General features: G+C 45.4%; 1 protein-coding gene across 1 annotated transcript in view; it reads right to left on the bottom strand.

Moving 5' to 3' along the window:
* CSGALNACT1 (chondroitin sulfate N-acetylgalactosaminyltransferase 1) overlaps window positions 1–18227 on the bottom strand; it is a 109398-nt gene that overhangs the window by 86995 nt on the left and 4176 nt on the right. The gene's annotated exons all lie outside the window — the stretch shown is intronic.

Raw genomic sequence — 18227 nt, 5'->3', positions numbered from 1 at the left:
AAATTAAATTAAAAAAAAAAAGAGCACATGTTACTTGACCAGTCAGGAAAGAACACCTCAATGAGATGTAACGAGACCAAACATCGAGCGAAACCTATAGGGAAACCAGACCAAACGCAGGGCTAAAAGACACCGTGCAATCTCTCCCTATACCTACAGAAGTGCTGGGAGAAGTAAGAGTTAACATTTACCATGTGTTTACAGACTTACAGATGGAAAGCACCATGTAATTACCAAAGACTACTACAAGCTAGAGGTGACAGTGAAAATACAGCTTTATGTGATCACAGCAGCATAGTGCTACTATTTTAAAAACTTAGAAAAGGCACCCAGATTTTAGACTAGTTCAGTCTTTGGGGGTGGTTGGGAACAGGGAAGGAGTGGAGAGCAAGCTGGAGTCCTGTCAATAACCAATTTTAGAACCTTTGGGAGAAGAGAGATGCATATTCCTATTTTTTTAATTATAGAAAATCCTTGTATTCATCAGATTTCTTGCCACTTACAATTTTAATTTTTAAAAATTTTTTTAAGATTTTTATTCTCTTAAGTAATCTCTACACCCAACATGGGGCTCGAACTCACACCCCAACATCAAGAGTCACATGCCCTACCAACTGAGCCAATCAGGCGCCCCTCTTGCCACTTACATTTCTAAATGTCCATCCTTACTAATTGCTTTCCTCAATACTTTCCTGTCCTTGGCCAACTCCCAAGGATGGCTCTGTGACACATCTTGTCCCAAACACTGGGTTTATTGATTAGAATGGAGGAACTATCCAAGCACAATGGTTCTGCTGCCATTCTTGCAATCTCTGGGCAACAAAAGCCACAGGGTAAAGGCTTCTTCATAGTCTACTATAAAGGCAAGACAATGTTGAAGAGCAATGCTTTCTAGCATTCACCCAGGTCTGAGCCCACGTAAAGCAAGGTTATCCTCCAAACTCTCAGAATGGAAAAGCATTCTCAGTGCAGACTGGTGTTCCATCATCCATGGGCCAGGATAACCCTAAGAACGTTTTCCCTAGGGTCTCTAGATAGGGGGTTGTTTAAGGAATCTACAGCACTTTCTGAACACGTAAGGTAGAGAATCTGAAAGACACAGTGGGCCTCTGCCAAGGGGTCCAGCAATGGATGGGTTTCTCAGACTCTAGGTGCAAGTTGTCTGACAGCTCTGACATCCTGCTGGGACCGGGAGGCATCCAGAACATCACCCAGATCTCCAAATGACCGAGCAGTGACCTAACAGTGGGTCAGAATCACAGTCTACTCCATCTAGGATACTGTTATCACACTTAAAACAAATAGTTATTAAGCACCCACTATGTTGAATGTACTCCTGTAAGAAATTACAGGAGAAGATGAACCAAGCACAAGTTCCAGTGTCAGCATGTTTATCAGCACACTCAAATGACTATAATATAAGCCTCCTACAGGCAAACACCATTAAAACAGATATAAAGTGTTAACGCTTACCAAATGTATGTGGAAGACAGGGGTGTTGAGACGTATAAATAAATACATTTTAAAATGACAAAAGCTTAAAATAAATGGTAGAAATCAACAACAGTTGTTAAGATAAGATAGACAAGTGGCTATGGGCATCATTTCATCTTTGAGTGGACGCTCTTAGAGGGTAAAACCAAGCCAAGCCTAAGTCTGGTTCAGAGTCCAACATTTTACCCCAAATGGGGACCGTGGAAGTTAGAAATTCTATGATTAGGACAGAAGTACCTATTCTAAGAAGTAGAAGGATGGGTGTAGGCACTTCACTCTACAGATCCCAGGGAACATTTGGGTCACGAGAGCTGTGTGCTGTGACAGAGAGCCTGCCAAGATGTGTCTATTAATGGCCACAAGATGCTCATAAATCACCAAGGATTCCAGGACACCCATGGATGCCACACCGTCAGGGTCGGCAGCAGGCAGAAAGGACAGTGGCTTCACGGTGAGACCAGGTCAGGCAGTTCTACACACTACAATGACAGGCCTTGTGAGCGATAAAGGAAACCATTCAAGGGGCGGCAATAAATTCTACAAGACATCTCCACCCTGTGTGCAGGCACAGCCAAGAGGGTTGATGGGGGGAAGAAAACAAACAATGTCTCCTGGGCCAGGAAGTGGTAGCCCAAAGCCCCAACACGACCATGCGAGTCTATTCCACTCTGGCCCATACAGTCAGCTCTTTGATGCCAAGGCCACAAGCTAACCTTCAGTCAAAGGATTAGCTGTACTAACAGAACATAAATGGAGGTTCTATCTCTTGGAAAATTTAGCATCCTGGACGTGTGTGGAAAAGGCATCATGCGAGGATTCTTATTCAAAGAGCTTCCAAATGCTCTCAAAAATGTATATGTAATGTAAATGTATGTAACACTGTAAACTTTACTCAAACACGTGGCTTCCTTTAGAATTCTGTCCTCCTTGGCCTGACTCTCCCATGCAAGGAGCTCCCAATCTGACCCTCAACATTGTCTCCTGTGGGCTTTCATCCCGCTGTGTGTTTGCCTCCCACACTGTCCTGGGGGTTTGAGATGAGTGGCCGATCACATATGGCAGAAGTGGAGCACATTTCTGCAAAATTCAACAGAAAACAGATAAAAAGCCATCATGAGAGCTGAAAAACCTTGAAGCTCACAGTGCCTACTCCCAGTGCATTCTGTTTACGGATTTTCCCAAGATTTTTCCATCTGCCTTCTCTTAAAGGAAATGAGTATATACAACCAACTCCTGAAACTGCTTTGTTGAGTCCACAATCATCTGCCTCTTGTGCACAGTTCGTTTAGGGTTGAGGCACTTGCAAAGAAGTGAAAACAGCCCAAAAATGGGCATAAGAGCTCATAATCTCCCTAAACCACATCCACCTGGAAGCGTTAGAGCTGGGGTTCCCAGGTGTCACAGCGCTTTCTGCAATGCAGGTTTCTTTTTCCCCATGAGTCTTTAGTCAGCATCTTCTCTAGTGCCAAATGCTTTATCCTCGGGTATATTCCTGACAGCGAATAAAGAGCTGAAGCAAGGAGGGAAGCGGAGCAGTATCACCGCCTAAAAATGAAGAGGTGCTGCAGCCGAGTCCCAGATCCCATGGGCTTCCAAGCGAAGTCGACAGTCAAACACCCAGAGTGGAGTCGAACGGGCCAGGAGCAGTCTGAAGCTTTCCTCCCTGACCTCGTCCAGCCCTGATAGCAGCCACCTGGCCTGGGCCCGAGGCTCTGCCCTCACACAGAGAGGGGGCTACGCAGGCTGTGGCCTCATCATGTCAGCAGTTTCGCTGCTTTCCTCCCCCGACCTTGGGCCTCACGGTCAGCCGTCTCCAAACTTATCAAACATGATAGCACATTCCAGGTGATAAGTAACTTTTGACATACAGATGATAGAGAAGTATGTAAATTTACTCACTTATAAGTTACATACACGTTTTACAGCATTGTTGTATTATGTATTCACAAAACAGCACTCTTAAAATAATGCAGGAGAACATTTTTTGTTTGTTTGTTTTCTCACCCTGATGAACCTTCCTGGGCACCCCCAGGGACCTTTGCTTCAGGGGGTTACTGACCTTCGTTTCCATGGCCCCCAGTCAACAGCAAATTCCACAGCCCGGGGCGCCTGCCTTGCTGTCCCCTTCTCAGAGTGACTTTCCTGGCTCTGGACCACACTGACTCAGTCCCAGGGTGTCCAACACCTGCCGCCAGGCCACATGTCCAGACTGCTGCCAGGAACGCACTCCCCTCCCTTCCTAGAGGACTCAGACTCAGCTGGTCTGTTCTGTGGGTCCTCCCTATAACCTGGCTCTGAGAGCATGTCCTCCAGGGACCAGCAGAGAGCAGCCCAAAGGAACGGGGCTGACTACTTGTTGGTTGAAAACTTCTTAGGTGAGAGGTACCCTTCCATCCCCTCAACTCCACACTGGTCTCCTGAGAGAATCATTCTGATTCCCTTTTCCCTACCTCAAAGCAGGAAAAAAGAAATGTGGTAGAAGAAATGGGGTCTGCTAGTCAGAAAGTGAAGGTACAGAGATTAATCACAACCACACAAGCCAAAAAGTCAGGAAACAGGTCTAAACTGTTTCTGCTATCCTCTCTTGTTTTGATTTTGGTTTTTAATTTGCTGGTGAAACTTCAAAGGGAAGAACTGATAGAGGGGGGCTTCCTGAATATGCATAGATTTACTATTCTCCCCCCACCCTCGCCCTACCTCGCTACCTCCAACCTTGTTTCAAGAAGGGTCCTAGGGGATCAGCCAGCACAGGGGGCAGTCATGGAGCCTACAGAGGGAAAAGAGAAAAGGGTCCTGGCACAAGAAGGCATTACTCAAGGGACTGAGAATAAGTCTAATAAAGAACTTCTTCCCAGCAGGAAAGTGTCTCCAGCACGTACACAGGGCTGAGTCAGCTGCCAAAACACTGCAGACGGACCTGCCTAGTCTCCGTCTCCCCCTCAGTCCCGCGGGGCTCTCTGCAGCTGGTGGAGCCGCCCAGCCCCACCAAATGAGAACCCTGTGAAACCAGGCTTCCAAAACTCATTGCTCATAATCACAACCACTTACTGAGCATTTACTTTGGGCCAGACATCACACTAAGCACTTTATAAACATTATCTCATTTAATCCTCAAAACAATCTTATGAGCTAAGTCTTATTATCCCCCATTAAAGACAAGGAAACCGAGGCTTAGAGCAGTGAAGTCATTTGCCCAAGGTGCACAGGGGCAAGCAGCCAAGCCTGGTTTCAAACCCAGCTTCGTCTGATGCTAACACCCTGCTCTTACCCACTGGGCTATCCTGTTCATCACCCTTAATAATCCTGGACTGCTTGCTGAGACCCGTTCCTCATTCTGTAACCATCATGTCTGATTTTTCTTGCTTCTGAACTCAAAATGAACCTTCCTATTTATGAGCTTGTCCAGCCCCTCAGATGTGGCAGTAAGCACTGTTTCTGTGAAATTTTTGACCTCTCCACTTAGCTGGGGTTTGCATTTCCATATCGCTTACCAGCTCCGCAAACTCATGCTATCCCTAGAAATAATGCTGGTCCCGGCCATGGCCAGTGCGAGCATTGCCCTGGCCCCACGGCTGGGGCCAGGAAAGAAGACGTCGGCAACACGCCAGCCAGTGCTCTGAGCAGATGCCAAGAGCTTATACCCACATATCAGGTTGAAGACAGCTCCACCAAAAAGCACCCTAGTAAGTCGAATTTTTAATCAACTGAGAGATGTTCTTCTTTGAAAGGAGCAAAAGAGAACATCTCTTAGATGGTTAAGATGCTGGCTGGAATCACTATGGAACTCTTTCCTGCCAAACACTGATTTCTCACCTCTTTCCTCCAAAGCATGGCAAAAGGAGATGCCCAGGCAATGGCCATTCACCGTGTGTCAACGAATACCCTCATGTGTAGGCCAAAGTCAGCCCCGGCATCCATGCAGATTCAGGCAAAGGCACCCCTCCCCCCCAGGAGACCACATTCCCAAGGTCACACAGCACAGCTTCCAGGGAAATGCACGCTGTTAATTAACAAGGAGGGGACTAATTAAGTGTGAGCAACGCTCACAGCCAAGTACCTTCTAGCTCAGTCATAAGCACAGAGCCCTGAGCAGATGCCAGAGTTGCTGAGTGGTAGCTATCAGCTCCAAGGTGAGGTCAGAGGTGTGAATCACGTCACACGATGCCACGGAGGCTGAGGAGGCTCCGGGATGAGATGAACCGCACGTTAGTTGGAGTGAGGGCAGCACAGAGAGGAAAGTGGACTTCTCTCCTTTCTGATAACATGATCCATGCCCCTTATTAGCAGACAGGAGAAGGAAGAGGAGGATGAGAAAAAAGGTTTACTGGGGCACCTACGTAGCGCAGTCGGTTAAGTGCCCGACCTTGGTATCGGTTCAGGTCACGATCTCAGAATCGTGGGATCAAGCCCCGTGTGGAGTTCCACGCTGAGGGTGGAGTCTGCTTAAGATTCTTTCTCCCCCTCCCCCTTGGCCCCTCCCCTCATTCACAGATAAATAAATAAATAAAATCTTTAAAAAAATGTTTACCAAATGCCTCTACCATGCACCGCCCAATGGCTTTAAAACATTTATAGACACAGAGCTCCCAGATACGATAAAAGTGCTCACCTGGGTCGTCTGTTCAGGCAGCCCTGGGAGGGGGAGGGGGCGCCACTGAGGACCACCGGAGAATCACTAGGCCTCATGCATTACGGGCTGTCTTACCTAAACCACATGTGAGTCGTTGATCCCTGTTCTCTGAGATGCAGAAGCTGGGATTTGGGGAGGCCAGTGACCTTCCCACGCAGCTAGTGGGCCTCCACACCACCACAGTCACCTACTTCCATCAGCCTGATGCTGCCAGGCATAGACAGAGCTACGCAACGTGTGGAATTAGAGAAAAACAGCAAGGGGAGGCAATGCCCACAAACAGGGCCACAGAGAAAGAGCCAGAAGCTGAGAATACACACGGCGGGGAAAGCCCTAGAAACAGGACAAAACAGGCCTCCAAAGAGGAGTGGTCCATAGATACCAGTCTCTCAAAGTGCAAAATGGCACTCTGACCTGAAGGTCAGAGTTGGGGGAACTCCGTCCCCCTTCTCCATCTTGGGCTCCTCTAAGGTGGGATTCCCTGCTTGAGTGTGCAAAGAACAATGACCAAGGAGCCTGTTCTCTCTGGCATATGTAGTCTTCTCATGACTAGAGTGTGCTGCCTTCTCCCAGGGCTGTCATTCTTCCCCCTCCTCCCTGGGCCTGGGCATCAGTCGGCACGATGCTGTGCGTGAGTCTGGGCGGCCTCCAGTCTCGTGAAAGAAGGGCATGAGCACTGCCGCTCTCCGCCCCCATCAGACGCCTGAAGGAACCACCACTGGAAACATCCTGCATCAAACCAGTGCTGACAGCCACTCTCATGAGTTACTTGACGTGTTCTGCTGGCGTGTTTGGGGTAAGAAGGGTTAAGAAGATAACTGCTACTTTCAGTCAAGATGAAATAAACAGCCTACCACCTTTCCGGCCTCCTCTTTCCTCCCCACCTACGAGGAAGACAGCAGCACACAAATGAGCGGCTTTCTTTTAGCAAGTGGTTATTATGTAACAGGACTAGAGAAAGCACGGATTGTGCAGAATTATTTTAGAAACCCCACGAAGCTAGATCAGCAAAGCCTTCTCTCTTTGTGCCATCTATCTCAATCTGGAAATAGAACCAGTAATAGAGAAAAAATTAACAGGAAGATGTCCAATATTACATAAATGTAAGATGTATTATTATTTTTCATAAAAATAAAACCTTGCACTGACGACAAGTAGATTCTGTTCCGGCCCACTGCGCCTATGAGCACCTCTTGCAGGTTTCCCTACCCCTTCTTCAGTGCCCACTCCCAATACCCCTACCAAGCCTATCTTATAGTCAACTGTCCCTGCTAGAGGGTTAACTGATTATTAAGGTACTGGCTAAAAATATTTCAAGACATTGCTCCTATCAAGAAATTTATCCACCAGAGACACTGTCCCATTTCTACATAAGCTAAATAGCACAGAGTACTTACTTAATCTAAGTTTGTCTTACAGTTTAATACTATGTAACATTCCACAAACATGTTCTCTGTGTCACTCTTAACATAGTCCAGGCTCTTTCTGTAAACTTTTGCCTTTCTATCTATGATCCCACTCTATTTGCATCTTCCTCCAGCTTCTCTGATGTCTCCTATGATGCAGGTTCTATTAATATCATACCCATTTTGCAGATAAGGACATCTAGGCAGAGGTTAGTCATTTGCCTGAGTCATTTGGCAATGAAACGACAGAACTGGGCTTCTCATCCAGGCAGTATGTCTCCGTCGTCTGTGCTCTTGATCACTATGCTACACGGCTTCTCTATAGCTTGCTACATGCTCAGCGGAGGAGTGTTCATGGTAATGGGGAAGAGCAGAAAGAAGACTGATGTGGAAATGCACAATGCACAGTGCTGGACGGTAAGGAGGAAGGAGAGGAGCTCGGAAAGGTTTTATAGCAAAGAGCCCGGTGTAGAAGAGAGCTCTCACCAGAACCCGACCACGCTTGACACCCTAATCTCGCACTTCTGGCTTCCAGAACTGTGAGAAATCAGTGTTTGTTTGTTACACCACTAGTCGATGGTACTTTATAATGCAGCCTGCACAGACTACAACCAGCCCTTATATCATGACAGGGGATTTAAACTTTATTCTACAGGTGATGATTAGCCAGCCATTTAAGTTTTTAGATAAGAGAGGCACATGATCAGAACTGAATCCTAGCAAATGGGCAGGGCTGAGCCAGGCTGCAGGCGGAAAGACCGCTGTTAGAGGGCCAGGTAAGAAGCCACCCACCACCTCAGTATTCCAACGAAGGCACGTGGAAGCAGCAGCACGAAATATGGGGGGAGGGTGGATTCAAGAAGGTTTTCTTGGGTACCACCTCCAAGATGTGGATGCCAATCAGACAAGAGGGAGAAAGAAAGTGTCCGCCAAGAACGAGGCCTAGGATTTAGCTTGTGTGACTCACAGGATGGGGCTACCACTGAAAAAGCCAACACACAAGAGATTTAGCAGAAAGACAAGCTTGGTTTTGGACATGTGGACGTGGCACAGCCCGTGGAATGTCAGGTAGAGGGGGAGGCCTCTGTTAGGAGGCCCCCGCCTACATTCTTTGAATTATCTGCACGGGCAAGTGCCTGCTCTGCCAATTCCTGCACCTCGATAAGACTTCACATTTATATTTGTTTTGACTCTCGAAGCACTACCTCGTGTCCCCTTCTATCCTATCAGTACAGCTCAGTGGCTGAGAGGACAGGTTCTAGGGTGCAAACTATTCGGTCCTACAGTTGCTTGGCTTCTCTCAGCCTTAGTTTCCCAAGCACAGGAGCACAGAGAGGGCCTCAGGTCCTTCTGAGAGTAAATGAGATAATGCACGTGAAGCACCGGGCACAAAGCTCACATGTAATCAGTGCGAGCCAAAGTGAGGCCCAAACCCCCACATATAAACCTGACACTGACGCCATTTCACTGCTCAGAAAAGTCAACCAAGGAGGAATAGCTGATGTTTATACACATTTATGGGCTCCACTCTCTTGCCTCTGAACGACACTCCCAAAAGTTCAAAGCAAAGTAACTCTCTCACATCCCTATCGTCCCTGTAAAGCCCAGTTAAAAAAAAAAAAAAAAATTAAAGAAAGAAAGAAAAGGAAAAGAAAAAGGAATTTGTAATGAATCTGAAAAGTTCTCCCCAAACTGCCATTTACACCAAGTGGTACAGAGGGAGTTTTAAAAGGCAATTGCATTGAAAGGCTTAGCGCAGTCTCCGGGCAGAGTGGAAGGGCACAGGGGCGGTTTTCTTGAGCTTCTTCAACGTTGTTTGGGCCTCAGGATGATATAGTTCAGAGCTATGGACATGAGAGAGCAAGCTGCAAGCAAACTTTACTGACCAGAGAACTGACTGCATGGACCCTGGGCACAATTCGGCTGTCAGACCTGCTGAGTCACTATTAAAGGGACTGTTTGGGAGAAATCTCAGAACCTCCTAGGATACTTTTGAAATGCAGTTTTCCGGTAGCTCCAAATGATATAAGACAATACACTAGTGTTCTGATTTCACCTGCTGGTACTGGAGATATTCCTGGGGTTCAAAAGAAAACTTCAAACAACAATGAAAGCTGCTTCCCAAAATAAGGCTTCACAATGCCTCTGGTGAGAAGAGTCCCCGGATTCCCTCTTTTGACTGTACATCATTATCCTGATATATAACAGCCCTCAGTTCAAAGCTGCCCAAGACGGGCAACAGGCATAAAATGCCTCTTTCCTGAAAGATAAATTGGAATATTATCCTTTTGATGACTTACGTGAATCTCCAACAATTGCTACAATTTCTACAACTGCGCTACATAATGTCAAAAGAGCAAAACATACACAGTTTCATCCCAGGCTACAGTGACCCGCAATGCACCAGACGCCTAGGGGAGATGAGTGCAGCTCTGAAAACACCACACGCTCAGTCCACACCCACCCTGCTTTACCGGAAAGGGATATGGGACTCTCGTAAGAAGCAAACACTCCATTATATCATGAACACAGAAAATAATTTTTCTGAAATTCTGCATTGATGTGCCAATTAATATGAATTTTATCCACTCATTCATCAAGTATGTATAGAATGTTTACTGTGTGAAAGGGACCATGTCAACTATGGTAGGGGATAAAGAGGAGAGTCAATTGTCCTTACAAGGGTAATGGTCCCCTGGGAGGGACAGGTATAAAAATAACTGAGATACTAGGGGACTACGATCAATCATTAGTAATAGAAACAAAATGCTGCTGTAGTTCAGAGCAGAGAAAGACTGCTTTGGTTGGAAGGACCAGAGAACTTTCAGATGAACTTTTCAAGGTATTCTTTATTGGGTAGAAATGGGGACACTGGGGAGAGTTTTGGTCTGATTGTGTTTCTTAGTGTTTAACCCTTTTTCATATGCCCTGGGGCAAGGTGAAAAGAAATGCAATGGGCATTGGGTATTCGTCCTTGTTTGTTTGTTTGTTTGTTTGTTTGTTTGTTTTATATAGCTCCTTCTATCTAGAAAGCAGAGTTGGAATTTTTTTCTTGGCACCAAGCTAATGGGTCTCGAGATTGATATAAGTGCAATTATTCTGTGGAATAGTGAGTCTAAGGAGGGTTCAGCTTTTAATGAACATTGCTTTATCTCTATTAAAAGCCTATCATGAGGTAAGATTTTTAAGGACTTTCCTCAGCTACCATGGACTAGCACTGTTGCTTGCTGATGCCTGGCATGTTTATTTCCATCTGCTGGCTCCGTGATACAACACAATGAAGGGTACCTTTGTCATATGTTCTACAGCCTCAGTTTAAGAATCAGACAAAAAGGGGCGTCTGGGTGGCTCAGTAGGTTAAGCACCTGCCTTCGGCTCAGGTCATGAGCCCAGGGTCCTGGGATCGAGCCCTGGCATCGGGCTCCCTGCTCAGTGGGGAGTCTGCTTCTCCCTTTCCCTCTGCTGCTCCCCCTGCTTGTGCGCTCTCGCTGTCTCATCAAATAAATAAATAAAATCTTTAAAAAAAAAAAGGAATCAGACAAAAGCAGAAGAGAAAACAAGGACATAGTCTCCACTGCAGACACATGTAAAGCAGCACGCCAGCTCTGAGAAGTGACGAGAAGTGACCACAGAAATCCACCAATAGTGTAGAACACAGACTGACCACATCATCAGACCCAATTCAGAAAAGCAAGCATGCCCCTCAGCATGGAACTTTTGTGTTCTTTGTCCAATTTATTTGCCAGGGCAGAAGTCTTCTTCCAGGGCACGCAATCCTCATTGCAAAGGTGATGAAAAATAATGTCAATTTTCTTTAAACAAATGTGAAACTGCTTTGCAGAGTACAAACAGAAATACTCCCAATGGGTGGTATCCTTACCGCTTTTATCTTCATTATGACTGGCGCTAAGAACCTGCAGACATTTCAAAGGAATATTGCTTGAGAAAACCAAATTAGGAGGTGATAATCGGAAAAATAAATCCTTGTTTACATAGGAATTGCAATTCAATCAAGTCTGTTCTCAGATCAATGGCACCTGCCTCTCTCCTCCAGCTCCTTGCTCCTCCTGCCCTTCCCCCTCAGCAGAGTCCCCTACACACAGTGCTCGTCTCTTACCTGGCACCAGGTGTGTTCTGAGGGGCCTTCCCTGCAGAGTCCGCCCGGACAACCCCACTCAGCCTTCCCTCTCCTCCGAGAGAGGAGGGGCAGATGGTAGAGACTGCTCAGTGTGTGGCCCAGCTCTAAAAGATGAGCTGAGACCACCAAAGCCTTGCTCAGAAAGCCACAGTAAAAGACTCAGAAGGAAGCTGCCAGCCTGGAGCACGGCAGCCAGCCCTGACAGGGTAGCTGAGTCATAGGGACACCTGGAGCCACAGGTCGACAACCTAAGAAACTTGTCAGCGCCAATGGGTGAGAACAGAGGCGTCTCCTCTCTGCTGTCAGCTGAGGGATTCCTGGCAGGGCCCACTAAAGCTGCCTGAGGTCGAATCCCACCTCCCACGCACCAGTCCCCTGAAATCCCGGGGCCCCAGCAGAAGGACATGGGACTGAGAAGGTTTCCATCCCAGACACTTGCATGCCCTTCATAGAAGGTTAGGACAGCCATTTTGCAAAGGCCCTTAACTTAAAATTACAGATAAATTTATGATTTACAGATAAAAATTATAGATAAAATGAAAAATGCTTACTTGACTGATAATGATATTACCTGAACTATTAGGAGTCCTAATCTACGACACAGTCAATCAGAAATGAAAGTAAACCATTTGCGGGCGCCTGGGTGGCTCAGTTGGTTGAGCGGCTGCCTTCGGCTCAGGTCATGATCCTGGAGTCCCGGGATTGAGTCCCGCATCGGGCTCCCTGCTCGGCAGGGAGTCTGCTTCTCCCTCTGACCCTCCTCCCTCTCATGCTGTCTCTCATTCTCTCTCTCTCAAATAAATAAATAAAATCTTTAAAAAAAAAAAAAAGTAAACCATTTGCTGAAAATATCATGTAATTTAATAAGAAAATGTTGTGTACTTTACAAACTTCAATCTAAATACTACTTTTCTGGACTATATCTCGAGTAAAGTACAATACAACCAGATTAAAAAATATTTGGCTTACTCTTTTCAATACTAAAATTACCAAAGCTCTGGTCATTCCAGGTCTAGACAAAATGTTAACAAAGTCTTTAGACAACAAGTAGCTTAACAAACATTTACTGAACACTCATTAAGTGTCAAGTCTAGTTTAAGCTATTAGACATCTAGTTCTATCAATATAGATAGATAGGTATCTACCCATATATCTATAGATACATAGGCATAAGATCAAAGTACGGAGGTATCTATGTATAGATATAGATGTATCTCAAGATATAAAGATGAATAAGATAAAGTTCCTGGCCTCAAGGAGTTTAAGATATAGTGAAGGACACAGACACATGAATAGATAAATCAATGAACTAATTGCTATATAGAGGAGCAAAAGGTAAGAAGAGATCGACATAGAGCAGGAGTATTCAATCCAACCTAGAGGGTTCCAAAAAGGCTTTCTGTAGGAGATGACACTTGAGGTAGGCCTTGAAAGAAGAGTGTAGCAAGGCAGACAAAGAATGAAAGAACATTCCGGGCAGAAATAACCAAATGTCAGAGCTTGGAGGCGTGAGGCAACATGGTGCATATAGACTGTGCAGGTGGATCAGGGTGGCTGGAATGTGGGGTGAAGCTGTAGGGTCAGGCTATGGGGACCTGGGACATTGAATTTAGGGAGGAGATTATGAATTTGGCCTGAGTCATGTGAAGTTGCAGTGCTCTGAAACATCCAGGTAGAGATGGAGAATAACATATCAGAGAGGAAGTCTAGCCTGGAGATACAGATTGGGGTCATTGGGAAAAAATGGTCATCAAACCCTGAGAGTGGATGAGACAACTTAGGGAAAGTACAGAGCAAGAAGCACATCTGGTTCTGAGTCTGTAGAAACTCTGACTCTGAATGGCCTCCAACTCCATACTGTTGTGAACTGGGAGAGAGAGGCCCTGCGTGGGTCGGCCTAAGCACGGCCAGAGCTACCCATGACTGAGGAGGGAAGTCTGCTATCCTGGGTCCAATATCAGGAAGCCCATTTTCGCCACATATCCAAACTATGTTCTTCAAATTAACCTTATAACCAAGCTGATACTTTGGTCTCCATCTGCCTGAATTCGATTTCTCAACTTGTATAGAACTGAGAAAGAAAAAAAAAAGAAAGCAATCCCAATGATCAGAAGCTGCCCAACATGCCTAGCAAGGCCATGTATTCTCCTACTACACATAAACCATCTCAAAGAATACCAGCCTCAGACAAGGTTACTCTGAGACCATGATGAAAGAAACAAAGTAAGTCCACTTCATCATTTTGTTCAATCACAAAAACAAAGTCAATGTGTCACCCACAAAATATCTAACATCCCTTTCTCAGCCAAAACAATCGACGGCTACTTCTTTACCAGTTATGTTATCTTTATTCTAGTCTCCCAATAGATAAGATTTATTGAGATACCTAATCAGAGAATTACTCCTGCTCTCTGACAGCATCTATTCTGGAGTATATCTCCTCTTCTTCAGACTCTCTTGCAAATCATCCAACTAAAACCCAAATCCACAGAATAGGTTCTCTCTACCACCTTTTTACTGAGACCCCACAATTCTCCATGGCGTGTGTTCTCACTTGCTGCAACAAGTAATAAACCCAGCATGTCCAAATACTGCGTTCCTGATGGTCCTTGGCTGGAGGATATTGACAGAACTCAGATGAGGAAGATAAATATATTGATACCCTAAGACCCCACAAACACCAAGGTCACAAGAGTAGTTACCTTGTAGGAGTAGGGAGCAGTATAGAGCCTTTGGAAGCTCTATAAGGAAATAAGTGTTAATGTTGCTAAAATGTTATTTCTTAAACTCGGTGGAGAGTATATGGGGTTATTATACTTTTTTTTTTTTAAAGATTTTATTTATTTATTTGAGAGAGAGAATGAGAGACAGAGAGCACAAGAGGGAAGTGGGTCAGAGGGAGAAGCAGACCCCCCGCTGAGCAGGGAGCCCGATGCGGGACTCAATCCCAGGACTCCAGGATCATGACCTGAGCCGAAGGCAGTCGCTTAACCAACTGAGCCACCCAGGCGCCCCTGGGGTTATTATACTCTTAATAAAATCTTTCAGTTTGAAAATGTTAACAATATTCTTTTAAGAAGAATACAAAATCAACAATGTCAGATGCTGCTGAGAAATCAGGTAAACTGAGAACTGAAAAACACCCCCGAGCTGAACCCACATGCAGATCACCGGTAACTCAGTGGAAAACTCGTCTAGTGCACTGATGGGTACGAATGACACAGGAGAGTGGATTAAAGAGTAGGAAGGAAATAGGGACAATGAATACAGAAACTTTTTCAAGAAGTTCGGAAGAAGAGTAAGAAGGCAAGCGATAGCTGGAAAGGTGTGTGACAGGGAGAAGCCCACGATATCCGCGTGAGCAGTGAGGCCTCTGGGTCTCAGCTCAAGACAGGCAGCAAGTGGGTGGGAGCTGAATCCTGAAGAGGACCCTGTTTCCCTCTGCTTTGTTTGACTTTAGGATTTGAGCTCTGATTAACACTTAATTGACCATCACCACAAGCCCCCTTCCCCATTACAGACTGTAAGTATGAAGAACAGGAGTGAATGAAAAGATGGTAAGCGGAAATGGTGCTGATGCACTGAACCCCCAAATATATATGTAAAATTCCATACTACCTGCAACTCTTTCCTTCATTAACATAGATAACTAATAGACTTTGCATGGATTTGTTCAGTCTCTACACTTATAAATCATAATGGCAATGTATCAAATTTACTATAATTCAGGAAATTCCTTCCAAAAAATTGTGGAACCACTAGCGAAGCAGAAAAAGGCAATTATCCACGAAGTTTGCAGGACTTTACATCTCACTTCAAAGATAGTCTGAGAAGGGGATGGGGGAAAATAAGAGTCACACAAAAGGAGCGCGAGGAGCAGTTCTGTTCAACACAAACACTGCACTGCAATCAGGCCCCTGCGAAGCTACTGCGTCCGGTGCGCCTGCACCGAGGCTGCCGCGCTCTTCTCTGCCCCTCCCCATAGCAACGTGCTGCACGCAACCCATTCACGCAACCCGTTCACGCCTGAACTTGAGCTCTGCTCTGGGTTCGGTGACCTGGTAGAGTTGCCACTTCCTACTAAATGAAATGAAAAACCTGAGATTGATTCCACAGAGCCGGAAACTCGGGACAGACAAAATTATTTTCTAAATCCTCCTGACATGCTACTAAGAAATCAGATATCTATCATCCTTATTTTAGTGATGAAAAAACTTAAATCCCCAAAGCACAAGCTTTCTAGATGAATGTAAAATAATTACTTAATCAGCCTGTCAGAATGTTCACTCCTATCGGCACATAATTAAGAAAGGAAATGGATGTCAAATGGAATAGATAATAATTTCTCCAGGCTGATCAGACATACACCGGACTAGTGAAGAAACTCCAGAAAGCATTGCTCCTCCCGACACAGATACACAGCTCTGAGTGGATCACTCCATTTATTTAAGATCTCTGATCTGGGAAAATTCTAGGGTTGGACTAGATAAATTCTGACGTCCCTGTAGTTGTCAGTCAAAAGTTATGATTCAGTGGCATCTCCACATTCCCCTCCTAGCACAGCGCACCAACTAAATAACCCTGGCAAACCACAGACCTTCTCTAAGTTTCTCAAGTGTGAAATGGTGGTAAAACCTTACTCACCTCCCAGCAGTCGGAACATCTCACCTCTTCAGAGTGTAGCCAAGGTGAGATTTTTTGTCAACTATGACTTCTTTGGAAGAAGACAACTTTATTTTCTACAACTGAATTTAACTTTGCTTTCATGCCCCAAGTCTGCATGGAGCAAGCTGCCCATCCTACCCTGTTCAGGTGTGCTCACTGCAATCCAGTGATTCTTCTTGGTCAGATTCGAGTGTTTCTGCATCAGGCACTGTCTAGTACAGAGCTCAATCCCTTTCCAGCAGACAGTGCCCCAGGGTTTCTCTCACCTGAGCTTCCCCCTGGATGCACAGGCTCTGGGAAGGGAGAGGAAGAGCCTATCCCCTCTGAACTCCTCTACTTCCTGCCTGCTGTCTGAGTTCTTCTTTTCTATTCTCAAGAAAACAGTCCTCATGCCACATCCTGCATCGACACCATGGTCGACTGCAAATTCTATGCTTAGGTGGTCAGCGCTGGCTCGTAGGGAAGCACAGATCCTTTTCTGTTACTGTGCTATTTCCCTCCTTCCCTCTCTCAACCAAGCCTTGCCTCTGGAAATCAAAAATGCTTGCTTTCAGACTGTCTCACTCTGGATCTTAAAACAAACTCTGTTTGATCCCAGAAGCCCAGCCTTCTCTAGAAATAATAAAGATCCCAGTTGCAACTGATGGAAAGCTGCAGGACAACAAGGAACAATTAGGGGTTACTGGGAATAAGAACAGGTTAGTTTGGTATTTTCAAAAACACTGTCTGTGCTACAAAGGCCTTTTGGGTATGTCCTCTCTTTTCTATTCCCTTAAACAGCTCGCTACTTTAGGTTCTCATCACCACAAAAGGGCTGCCCCCACTCCACATCCTGCCACACAGCTGCCATTAGAGTTTTCCTAAACTCACAGCTTCAATCATGACTAAAAAAAGTAACTGCCTGGAAACTCTTCAGGCTGACCTTCTCGGTGCCTCTCATGTGGACTTCTCCCCACTTGCCAGTCTTCCCACCAGGGCCCCACGGTAAGAATGCCCCAATGACAGCTGGAACCTCAAGAGGCGGTGAGCCCCCCATCTCCAAGGCTGCACGTGTCGAGGCCAGTTAACCCCTTGGCAGAGGTGGCATAGAGAGTTGGGGGTCAGCTCACATGCCTAGACTTTGAAGCACCTCAGCGTGGACTGGGGGGGGCGCACGTCCCCCGCCTTCTCTCTACTGCCACAAAGCAGCAAACAAGCTATCAGCTGGACTCAGTAGTTTCCTAGGGCCACACCTTTGCTCATTCTGTAATTTTATCTAAAAGGGTCGTCTTTTCTTTTTCATTCTCTACTTTTAATATACCCCTTTCCAAATCCTACTCCTTCTTTGAGACTGACCTCAAATGTCAGATTCTTCATGAAGCTCTGCTTTACTGCTATATATTCTATCATGCTTAGTCTTCAAGCACTTTGATTTCATCTTTCTCCTGCCTCATACCATGTCTCAGAACATATATTTTTATGTGCTTCACATCTTTCTAACAGATGGTAAGCCCTTTGAGAGCAAGGATTGGATCCTGCACATTTTGTACATCACCATCATAGAGGGTACAGGATAACATTCAGTTCCCATTTGTTGAGCAACTATAATATATTCAGAATGCTCCTTGCTGTGGTAGTACAGGAGAAATTTTTAAAGATCTTCTCTTCAATGAATATGCAATCTAATTGGGGAGGAAAAATTTAGATATATGAAAAACAAAGCTTAAATGGTACTTCTTAAAAAGAACAAAGATACAACTGTAGGGATCTGAAGGGGTACGCGCTCCCCAATGTTTATAGCAGCAATGTCCACAATAGCCAAACTGTGGAAAGAGCCAAAATGTCCATCGACAGATGAATGGATAAAGAAGATGTGGTATATATATACAATGGAATATTATGTAGCCATCAAAAG

This window comes from Leptonychotes weddellii, chromosome 2 (assembly GCF_054177405.1).
Source record: "Leptonychotes weddellii isolate Sample4059 chromosome 2, ASM5417740v2, whole genome shotgun sequence".
Lineage (NCBI taxonomy): Eukaryota > Metazoa > Chordata > Mammalia > Carnivora > Phocidae > Leptonychotes > Leptonychotes weddellii.
Note: the sequence above shows the minus strand (reverse complement) of the source record. Positions and strands in the feature narration are given on the sequence as shown.